This window comes from Manihot esculenta, chromosome 12 (genome assembly GCF_001659605.2).
Source record: "Manihot esculenta cultivar AM560-2 chromosome 12, M.esculenta_v8, whole genome shotgun sequence".
Taxonomy (NCBI): Eukaryota; Viridiplantae; Streptophyta; class Magnoliopsida; order Malpighiales; family Euphorbiaceae; genus Manihot; species Manihot esculenta.
This window is the reverse complement of record NC_035172.2, coordinates 4,358,786-4,371,233: the sequence shown is the minus strand read 5'-3', so window position 1 is coordinate 4,371,233 and position 12,448 is coordinate 4,358,786. Positions and strand designations below refer to the sequence as shown.

Sequence of the window (12,448 nt, the reverse complement as noted above, 5' to 3'; positions counted from 1 at the left end):
CTACCTCCAAGAACCGCCAAAATCTAGCACACACATTCTGAGCATATCTTCTATAGTCTGGATGGTCCTCTCTGACTGTCCATCAGTCTGGGGATGGAAGGCAGTACTGAAATCTAACCTGGTACCCATGGCATTCTGCAGACTTCGCCAAAACTTGGAGGTGAACTGGGGTCCTCTATCAGACACTATTGAAACAGGAACCCCATGCAACCTGACCACTTCATCCACATAGATCTGCGCTAACTTATCCACAGAGTAGTTGCTCCTAACAGGGATGAAGTGAGCAGATTTAGTAAGTCTGTCCACAATCACCCATATGGAGTCTAATCTGTTGGACGCCGCCGGTAGCCCCACTACGAAATCCATAGCTATATTTTCCCATTTCCATTCTGGAATCGGCAGTGGGTTAAGCATTCCAGCCGGCTTCTGATGTTTCAGCTTCACCCTCTGACATACCTCGCAGGCTGACACAAACTGTGCCACTTCCCTCTTCATAGCTGGCCACCAATATACTCTTTTTAGATCCTGATACATTTTGGTGGCTCCAGGGTGAACGCTGTATCTTTCATTATGAGCTTCTCTCATAATGTCTCCCTTAAGCCCTATGTCATCTGGTACACATAATCTGTTCCTATAGCGGAGGATCCCCTTACTGTCAATCCTGAACTCTTCATTCTTGCCTGACTGAACAGTCCTGGCAATCTTCACTAACTCTGGGTCCTCATGCTGTTTCTGAGCCACCTGCTCCAGAAACACGGGTGTCACTTTCATTTGAGCAACTAAGGCACCTGTACCAGACAACTCCAACTGTAGACCTCCTCAATGAGCTTGTAAAACTCCTTCACCACTGGTCTCCTCTCTGCCGTGATGTGGGATAGACTGCCTAGTGACTTCCGTCTTAGGGCGTCTGCCACGACATTCGCCTTACCCAGATGATACTGGATCTTGCAATCATAGTCACTCAGCAACTCTACCCACCTCCTCTGCCTCAGGTTCAAATCCCTCTGACTCAAGATGTACTGCAAGCTTTTATGATCTGTGAAGATCTCACATTTTACCCCATAGAGGTAATGCCTCCACATCTTGAGTGCAAAGATTACTGCTGCCATCTCAAGGTCATGTGTGGGGTAATTCAACTCATGCTTCTTTAGCTGCCTAGAAGCATAAGCAATCACCCTCTCATTCTGCATAAGCACACAACCCAGTCCCACACGGGACGCATCACAAAAGACTGTAAAGTCCTCTCCACTAGATGGCAGAGCTAAAACTGGTGCTGAAGTCAACCTCTTCTTGAGCTCTTCAAAGCTCTCCTCGCACTGGTCGGTCCACAGAAACTTCTGATTCTTCCTGGTTAGTCTGGTCAGAGGAGCTGCTATCTTTGAGAAGTCCTGTACGAACCTCCTGTAGTAACCTGCCAAACCCAAGAAACTCCTGATTTCTGTCACTGAAGTGGGTCTAGGCCAGTTAGCCACAGTCTCTGTCTTCTTGGGGTCTACCTCAATCCCATTCTCTGACACTACATGCCCCAAGAACGAAATGCTCCTTAGCCAGAACTCACACTTGGAGAACTTGGCATACAAGCCATGTTCCCTCAAGGTCTGTAGAACCAACCTCAGATGATGGGCATGCTCCTCTGCATTCCTGGAATACACTAAGATATCATCTATGAAGACAATAACGAAGTGATCCAGATACTGTCTGAAAACCCTGTTCATGAGATCCATGAATGCTGCAGGGGCGTTGGTCAGCCCGAACGGCATCACAAGGAACTCAAAATGCCCATATCTGGTTCTGAAAGCTGTCTTTGGCACATCCTCTTCTCTGATCCTCAGCTGATGATACCCAGATCTCAGATCTATTTTGGAGAAACAACCCGCTCCTGCTAGCTGGTCGAATAGATCGTCGATCCTTGGCAATGGGTACTTGTTCTTGGTAGTGACTTTGTTCAACTGCCTGTAGTCGATACAAAGTCTAAGGGATCCATCCTTCTTCTTCACAAACAAGACTGGAGCACCCCAAGGTGAGGTACTCGGTCGGATGAAGCCCTTGTCTACCAATTCCTGCAACTGTTCTTTCAATTCCTTCAACTCGGCTGGAGCCATCCTGTAGGGAGGAATAGAGATCGGTCTAGTTCCAGGCATCAATTCAATTTCGAACTCTATTTCCCTAACAGGTGGTAAACCTGGCAACTCGTCTGGGAACACATCTAAAAACTCATTGACCACTGGCACTGCGGCGGGCTCTCTAATCTGACTGTCTAGCTCTCTCACATGAGCCAAATACCCCTGACATCCCCTCCTAAGCAACCTACGAGCCTGAAGAGATGAGATCAAACCTCTAGGTGTACCCCTCCTGTCTCCTCTGAAGACGACCTCTGATCCATCCTGACCTCTGAACCTGACTACCTTGTCCTTGCAGTCCAAGGTAGCACCATGGGTAGATAACCAGTCCATCCCTAGAATGACGTCAAAATCAGTCAACTCTAGAACCACAAGGTCGGCGGACATGCATCTCCCTTCAACAAAAACTGGACTACACTGACAGACTAACTCTGCCACTGATGGATCACACTTGGGTCCACTGACCCAGAGAGGACACTCTAACCCAGAGACCATTAATCCCAACCTCTCTACGGCCCTCGGAGCAATAAAAGAATGAGATGCACCAGGGTCCATTAATGCATACACATCAGAACACCCAATGACTAAATTACCTGCCACCACGGTGTTAGATGCATCTGCCTCCTGCTGTGTCATGGTGAAGATCCTTGCTGGAGCTGACGGACCCTCACCTCTGAACCCTGCTGAAGAAGAGGCTGACCCTCTCCCTCTGCCTCTACCACTGGCCTGTGTCATGGCTGGAGCTACTGGCTGTGCCACACTACCAGAAGCTGTCTGCTGAGACTGTGTCACAAAAGCTGCTCTAGGACACTCTCGTGCCATGTGTCCCTCCTGCCCACATCTGAAGCAGGCTGACGTCCCAACCAGACATACTCCTCTGTGCGGTCTCCCACATTTCTTACATACTGCATTATCTGCACCTGAGCTCGAGCCACTTCCTAATCCCAGACCTGACTTGATCTTATTCCAGAACTTGTTCTTCTTAAACTTCTTGGTGGTACTGCCCCACCTCTTGCTACCTGAGCTTAAGGAAGAAGGATCCACTTTTCCCTTTCCTGGGGTTCTGGAACCAGAAGGCTGTGCTGCTGACTGTTTGACTTTTCCCTCGATGATAGCACTAGCCTCCATCCTCCTAGCCATGTCTACTATGGCATGAAAACTCTCCCTATCTGCTGACTGTATCAAGGAGGAATACCTGGAATGGAGCTTCATGATATACCTCCTTGACTTCTTCTGGTCTGTATTAAGGTCCTGCCCAGGAAATGGCAGCAACTCCATAAACCTGTCAGTATATTCGTCTACACTCATGTCATCCGTTTGCCTCAACTGCTCGAATTCTATCATCTTCAATTCCCTTGAACTATCAGGGAAAGCCCACCCTGCAAATTCATTAGCAAACTCCGCCCATGATAGACTATCCACCCTCGATTTCACATAGTTCTTGAACCACTCACGGGCCTTCTTGCATTTTAGTGTGAACCCAGCCATCTGAATGGCTCTACTGTCATCCGCCCCTATCTCATCTGTTATCGCCTTGACCCTCTCAAGGTACACAAACGGGTCATCACCGGTTTCAAACTGGGGAGCACCCAACTTCATATAATCAGTCATTCTGACCTTGCTCCCTCCAGATGAGCTAGGTTGAGGTATTTGGGCTTCTGGGACAGTAGGTGCTGCTGGTGGTGGAGGAGGTGCAGCATCCCCTGAGATAGGGTTTGCTAGATTTGGGTGATAGGGTGGTGGTGGGTACATAGGATACTGTGAGTACGGTGGGTAGTATGGTGGGTATGGCATCTGTGTGGGGTAAGGGCTAAAACTAGGGTAATCCGATGTACCTCCCATCGAATACCCGGGATTCTGTGAGAAAGGTGGGTAATGAGGTGGCTGAACAAAACCCGAGGCCTGAGTGCCTCCTTGGGACTCTCCCATGCCTTCCTCTGACATACTCATCCCCAAACTGCCATCCCTCCTCTGGTCCACATCCATGTCATCTCCCCCATCTTCTGACATACCACCTTGAACTGTTCCTCGTACTGATCTGCTTCTTCCCAGATCTAAAGACCTTCTAGGGTCTCTCGCTGCTCTTTCTCGATTAGACCTACTAGACATTGCCCTAGGCAATGCTGGAGGACGGGCGCTCATACCCTCATCCTCGGGTGGTACTCCAGTCAATCTTGCTGATCGACGAGTTCCTCTCATCCTGTTTTCTGAAAAACCGTACACATCAAGCAAGCATTAGCATCATATGGTTCATGTGGGCACACATGAACCCTCATCACATACATAACATATCATTTATGCACATGCATATAATCATGGCATATCACATCATCATGCAAGATAGGACTCCATATCCTATCCTAGTGGACATGACTTTTCCTACTGTGCTTGACCTGCTAGAACCTCTATGAGCCCGACACTCTAGGTCCGACCATATGAACCTAGGGCTCTGATACCACTCTGTAACAACCCGAAAATCCGGACCGCTACCGGCGCTAGGATCCAGATCGGCGTAAGGCCGCCGGGACCCGTAGCAAGCCTAACATAACCTGTAATCCTGTTTAATCCCATACATGGTCAACAATACTCATAAACCTGTAAACAATCTCATATAACAACCAAGCTCAACCTGTACATAAACATAACATAAACCTCCACTGGAGCCCTCATCAAAATACTCCAATGGGGTATCTCATCATACATAAGCTTGGCTGAAACATAACCTCATATCTCATATCATAAGGACCATGTACATACAAGTGGGATTAACAATCTGCATTGGTCAAGCACAACTCTATCCTCAATATTCAAATTACATAACATAACTTAAAACACTTTTACATTACATCATAAAACAATTGTCATGTCCACAATCTAACTATTACATAAACATATCTTCCATACTCTGGCTAACCTCTTGATCTACCCTGCACCTGCACAGCTGGGGTTAGGGGAGAGGGGTGAGCTATAAAGCCCAGTGAGCAGAATAGAGAAAACATATATTAAATATTTCATGCTTCCATGAAATGCAGCACATCACAAACATATCACATAAGGATGGTATTGTCACCTATAGTCCTCATCATAGTCCAATCATGCCAGGGGCGTAGAATGGGCCTCACTGGTCTTTCTCTTACATACATAACATAACATAACATTCCAATATGCCAGGGGCGTAGAATGGGCCTCATTGGTCTTTCTCTTAACATAGTCCAGGGGCGTAGAATGGGCCTCACTGGTAATCCGTACCGTATCATCATCATATCATGCCATAGGAGGACTAGAGGATCATCCAATAGCCAATCCGCATCCACATCAAATTATGCAATGCAACATATTCGTGATTACTAATGCAAACACCCTATAATATCACATGGCATATATGATGCATGAACATGCTCAAAAAGTTATATTTCATTTATTTAAAAAACTTAAGGTTTATTCCACTCACCTCTGGCTGAAGCTCTACAGACTCTGAAGCAGCTATCTCACTGCTGGGGTCCTCAGTTCCTCGGGTCCGAACCTACACAGGTGGACTCCAATGAGGGACCAATCATACATCAACATAACTCTAATAAACTCCCCAAAAACCCCCTAAAACATCAGGAAAACATCACATAGAAATATGCATGAAATGGCTGAACAGGGCACTTTCGGCGGCACCTTCGGCGGCCGAAAGTCCTGGACAGATCCGAAAGTCAGGCACTTTCGGCGGCACCTTCGGCGGCCGAAAATCCCAGACAGAGACGAAAGTCTCTTTTCGGGGGCAACTTCGGCAGCCGAAAGCTGCCTCCACAAAGGGGGGTTCGGCGGCCGAAACTCCCTTCGGCTGCCGAACCTGGTTTCTGCCAAGGGCAGAAACTTGGTTCAAACGAACCTCTTGCCTCCCAAAACCTCTAATCATGCATAATCTTGCTCTAAAACATGCATACACATCATACATCACACCTAGGGGTCTCAAACTATCATATACCCCATCTACAACACTTCAAACACACAAAAACCAACATACATTGTTCAAAATCATAACATAAACCCAAATATTCAAATAACCCTAACATGCATTTCTACCCCATAAATCTACTTAAAACTTGTTAAAAACATACATTGAGCTCAAGATCGGCTCTTACCTCTTGAAGATCGAGAGAGAGACGACCTAAACTCGGAGATCCAAGCAAATGGGCTCCTGAGTCTCCCAAGCTCCAAAACTTGATTTTAAATGCTCAAAACTTGCAATGTGAGTTTAAAACTCAAGAAAAATGGAAGAGATTTGGAGGAAGAACACAAGATTTGCAAAGGGAAGGTCGGAAGCTCACTGTGGCCGAAAATGGGAGAAAGCTCGCCCATTTCGGCTAAGTGCCCCTTTTATAGGTGGCTGGCCAGGCCACGTTCGGGGGCCGAATGTGCCTCCGCATCCATGCAATGTTCGGCGGCCGAACTTGACTTTCGGCGGCCGAACCTAGACTTCCCTAACTCATGCTTTCGGGGGCCTAACGTGCCTCCAAAACGCATGCATGTTCGGCGGCCGAACTTGACTTTCGGCGGCCGAACCTGGGTTTTCCTCCTAAGACTTTTCATGCAAAAACTCATTTAATTTCATACTTAAAACCATTAAAAACATGAAAACATTTTATAAAACATGATTCTACCCTTCTAGAGGTCTCCGACATCCGAGATTCCACCGGACGGTTGGAATTCCGATACCGGAGTCTAGCTGGGTATTACATTTCATCTCTGTCTGGGAGTTTCGGCCGCCGAAGGTGCCGCCGAACTTGCCTGACTTTCGGCTCTGGAGGGACTTTCGGCCGCCGAACCTACCGCCGAAAGTGCCCTGTCCAGCCTTCCTTTGCATGTTCTTGCATGGATGTTTTGAGATGTTTTAGGGGGTTTTTGGGAGATGTTTTTAGAGTTATGTTCTAGTTGTTTGGTCCCTCATTTGAGTCCACCTGTGTAGGTTCGGACCCGAGGAATCGAGGACCTCAGCAGTGAGTCAGCTGCTTCAGTCAGTGTCAGAGCTAGCCAGAGGTGAGTGGAATAACTCTTATGCTTTTAAATAAATAAATCAGTTTTGAGCATGTTCATGCATCATGGATGCCATGTGATATTTTAGGCTGTTGCATTAGAAATCATGAATATGTTGCATTGCATAAAATGTTGTTGATGTGGATGAATGTTGAATGATCCATTAGCCCTCATATGTTATGACATGATGATATGATATGGAAGTCCAGATGTGGCCTGCACTACGCCCCTGGCACTATGTAATAGAAAGACCGGACGTGGCCTGCACTACGCCCCCGGCACCATGGAATATGTATGTTATGTTATGTTATGTATAAGAGAAAGACCAGGTGTGGCCTGCACTACGCCCCTGGCATGATTGGATTATGTAGAGGGCTAAATGGTGACAAGTTCATCCTTGATATGATTAGTTGTGATGTGCTGCATTCCATGATAGCATGTGTTTTAAATGCTTTATGATTCTGCTCACTGGGCTCTAGTAGCTCACCCCTCTCCCAAATTCCCCAGGATTTGCAGGTACGGGTTAGACAGAGAAGTCAAGAAGAGTAATGAAGTCACATGTATGTAATAGTTAGAATGTGGACATGACAAACTCTATTATGATGTATAGATATGTAATGTAACGATATTGAGGTTAGAAGTGTGCTTGACCATAGTATGATGTAATCCCCTTTTGAAGCATGATCTTAATGTTATTGATGTCCATGTTTAGCCAACTCAACACTTGTTATGCCACCCATTGGGGGCATTGATGAGATCCCACAGAGGGGTCAAGTTTATGATTATGTATATGTTCAGTGCATGCACAGGTTGAGTTTGGTGTACGATAGAATGTATGAAAGAAAAGTTTTAAATTTTTATGTATGTTGTTGATCATGTATGGGATTAAACAGGTTTATAGGTATCATGTCGGGCTTGCTACGGGTCCCGGCGGCCTTAAGCCGATTTGGATCCTAGCGCCGGTAGCGGTCCGATTTTCGGGTCGTTACAGAAAAGTTCTCTCATTCGAACCTTGAGGACAAGGTTAAACTGAATGGGGGGACTATTGATAAGACTCAAAGATCCAAAAGAGTGCATGTTCCAAACAAGAAGTATTTTGGTTGACTTTTGCAGTTGACAATTGCTACTGAATTATTTTGCTGCTGAATTAATTATTTTTTCTCTGCTGCTATGTTGCATATTTTTTAATAAGTCATATTTTGGTAGAATAAGTCAGCTTGTTATCTTAACTGACTAAGCTTACTCTTAGCTATTCTTTTGGGAATATTTTCAGTTAGTCGCTTGGAAATAGAATTTATTGTTGCATTCTATTCCTATTTAATTTTCAATGTACCTGCTGCTAAGATTATCAATAAATTACAGAAAACTTATTTTATTTTCAATTTCTTTCTTTAATCCTATCAGCAAGATTTAAAAAATGATTCTTTTATTTAAAAAATAATGCTTACCAGTATCGTTGCTTTGATAACGGTTTCCCGGGAATTGCCGAACATGGAATCGTCCTTAACTGAACTGAGCAAAACATCTATGAAATCGCGATTTGTCTCCACCTCACCATTGAGCCTTCTCAACTCGTGTTCTTGAATCCAAACTTCAAAAATGGAATCCAATTCCTTACTAATCTTCTTCATAGTTTTGACCGGACCAAAAAAATCTGTCCATCCTAGAAACGGAACCATGTCTGAAGGAACAAAAGCACCAGCGGTACACGCGAAATCCCTCATGATTTGTCCAAAGGGACGTCTCTTTTCATCATGTCCATTATTGTCACCTTCGAAGTATTGCTTCCCGGCCACCATTCTTGTCATTATATTCAGCACCAAATGTTCAAGCAATTCGCTAATGTCAACCTTGATTGGATTGCTCTTGTTTTCTTTGAATTGCTTGAACAAATCTTTGACTAAATGACTCACTTCAGATGTTCGAGCATCCTTGAACATCTTGAGTCTGTGTTGGGAGAGGACCTCGACGATGGTGAGCTTTCGCACGTCGCGCCAATAGGAACTGTAAGGCGTGAAAACAAAGCCTGCGCCGTTGTAGGCTAGGTACTTTGTTTGTCTTGATGGCGGGCGTGAAGACAAGAACTTGTCATTTGTTGTATAGAACTCTTTCAGTACTTGTGGATTGCTGCCACCACTGTGCGATGAATCCCCATCATGATGGAGAAGATAGGGCCATGTTTATCAGCTATATCACACAAGATTCGAGCAAATGGTTTCCGGGCACCAAGCTGATGAAGGTGACCTATAATTGGTAGGGCACCAGGCACTTGTGGGGGTAAGGGGTGCCCCTTACTGCCATATTTCCTTGCCCTCCATTGATTATAAAGCAGGAGTAGAGCTACAACTCCTAGAATTGCTATAAAATTTGAAGAGAAATCCATGATATGGGTCTGGACCCCCTGGAGGGAGGATTTGGTTGTGTGCTGTAGTTGTAGAACTGAGTGGAATTTATGGAGTTTCATGAATTTAGTGCTGGCAGGAAAAAAGAAAGATTGAAATGAGGAGTTGCCAGAATAGAAAAAATAAAATACAAGACAAATTAATTGGTTAGTCCAAAATAGTAATGACGTCTAGACTTTGGCAACGAGCCGGTCGTCTGTCTATGTCTACTGCACTCTAATGAGTTGCTCACGTTCTTAACTTTTTTTTTTTTTTTGCTAAAATCCTAGAATGCATGGAATATCTTAGATTTTTCATAATTTTTCCTTTTAATGGAGTTGATTCTTCTTCTTGGTCAATTTTTATATATGCTGCTGCTTATTAATTATGACTTACCATAAATATCACTTAAATTATTTTAAAATTTTAAAATTTAAGTTCTACTTGCTATAACACACCTTATAATTTTATGGAAAATTTACTATTGTCCTTCAATTTTGTCATTAATTATGAATTAGTCCCTTATTCAAAAATATAATCGTTTAGTCCTTAAATTTTGCTTCTGCAAAAAACACTACAAAAAAACAGGGTATCAGTGACAGATTTTTCCGTCGCTGAAAGTAAAAAATCCGTCGCTGAAACTTTCAGCGACGGATTTCCGACGGACTCAAGTCCGTCGCTTAAAGTCATGTCGCTAATTTTTTCCGACGGATCGGGCTGCCGTCGGAAATATTAGCGACGGATTTCCAACGGATTTTAACTCCGTCAGAAAACTTTGCGACGGATTTTCCGACGGATAATTCCGTCGGAAAATTTTAGCGACGAATTTTTTCGTCGCTAAATCCGTCGCTGTATCTAAATTCATCCTATAACAATCCGTCGAAAATCCATCGGAAATATTAAGACAAAAATAAATTCTTGCTTTTATTCAAATAATTTATAATTAAGAATCATATCGAATATAAATCAAATATTTCATAATACTTAATAATATTCATAAAATTTAAAATAAATCCATAATATTTAACAATATTCATAAAATTTAAATTAAATTCATAATATTTTACAATGTTCATAAAATTTAAAATAAATCCATAATATTTAACAATATTCATAAAATTTAAAAGTAATCTATGAATTTGTTGAACCATCTGAATCTGCAGTTGTGTTATGCGGTGAACATCTATTTTTGTTCTTCAATGATTTCATCTGATCTTTTATTTGTTTTTCTATCTGCACTCGCATTTGCTCTTGCATTTGCTCCATGTCTTGTTTCATTTTGATCCGGTTTTGCTCTAATATTTGTTCAACCTCCTCTAAAGAAAACATAGTTTGAGAAGGTCCTCCAGGATGAGTTGATGTGCATGAGAAAGATGTAGTTGGAGTTCCTGATTTTGCAATATAAGAGGATCCAAAACCATAAACTCTTCCTTTGCTACTTCCAGAAATTTCAATCCACTTATTCAAATCAAAAGCAGACTAACTCTCACAATTGTCATTCACATTTTCAGCAATTGCACTCAAATAAGCTCCCTAAGTAAAAAAAGAAAACATAATAAACATTTCATGAATCATACACAACTAATGATAACATAACAATTAGAAAAATAATGTGATAACATTAAATAAGCAAAAAGTAACTTACATCAACTCGTCGTGATTTTACATCAACTCGTCGTGATTTTCCATCAATGTAAACACCTTGACTCCCCTTTTTTGTGTGAGTTGCACGAAATAGTTTAAGTTGAGTTGGTTGTCTACCCAACTTCTTTGCCTACAAAAAAGAAATAATCACACAACACAAAATGCACGAATAATTTCTAACCATATATATAAAAATAGAATTGTATAAATAAAAGTAAGAAATAAAAGAGTTATACCAATCTATTCTCATGAACCTCCAATTTTATTGAACCACCAGAGTGTTTCGTAATAGTCCCATCTTTTTCTACGTTTCTATTTGTTTTACCAGCTTCTGATTTCTTTCTCCACTCTGGTGTACTCCAATATGCAACAAGTTCATTCCATATCTCAGTCTCCATCCAATCTGGTCCTAAATTGTATAGATAATCAACATCTGTCTTCTTGTGCTTGCGCAACAATTCGCTCCTAACTCTATTAAGAATGTCTCGCAGTCTTTCTTTACCTACCTTTTCCCAAGCAATTCGAACCATACCTTCTTCACTCTCATCCCATGCATATCGACTCTACAAATAACAATCAGTGTTAAGTAAATTTAAAAAACTTAAAATGCATATTATAAATTTTAGAATATAAGTTGTATTTACCCGAAAAAGTCCGAAGAGCTCGTCTTTTGTCTTTAAAGGTATTTCTGACCAAGTTTTCCATGGAGCAGTATAACGCATCTTAATGTCATTAGTGATTGATCTAGTAACCGTAGAATCTAAAAAACTGCAATATTTTTATATATAATGAGTAGTTGTAAGTAATAATACATATTAAATCAATAGCAAAAAGTTGTATATGACTTACACAGTTCCTTTCAATCTAATCAATTGTCGATCAGACGGGCTTGATGGGATAGGATGTCCCAAATTCGGACCTCTAGTTCGAACTGATGATGATGAGGATGCGTTTGCTTGGCCTCCTAATGCTTGTGGAGTGTGCTCCAGTATTTCCTCCTGCACCTGTACTGCCTCATCTATTTCATTCATAGACAGATGCTGGCTATGTTTTCTACCTCTGGATGATACTGCTCTTCGAGGCATCTGAAAAAATAATTGTCCATAAGTAACATATCAAAGTAGAGTTGAAAGGAAGGCATGTAAAGCAAACCCACAAATACTATTTTAATTCATGTCTTTAATTAACTAACTACTTTTAAATATTATTATTTATTTAAAAAAGTTAAATTAATAGATTAGTTTGTTAATCCATTCATTAATATACTAATCAAATCAAATT

General features: G+C 42.4%; 1 pseudogene; it reads right to left on the bottom strand.

The window, feature by feature from the left end:
- LOC110627268 overlaps nt 1-9,525 on the bottom strand; it is a 32,071-nt pseudogene extending 22,546 nt beyond the window's left edge.
- Between the last annotated feature and the right edge of the window lie 2,923 nt (nt 9,526-12,448).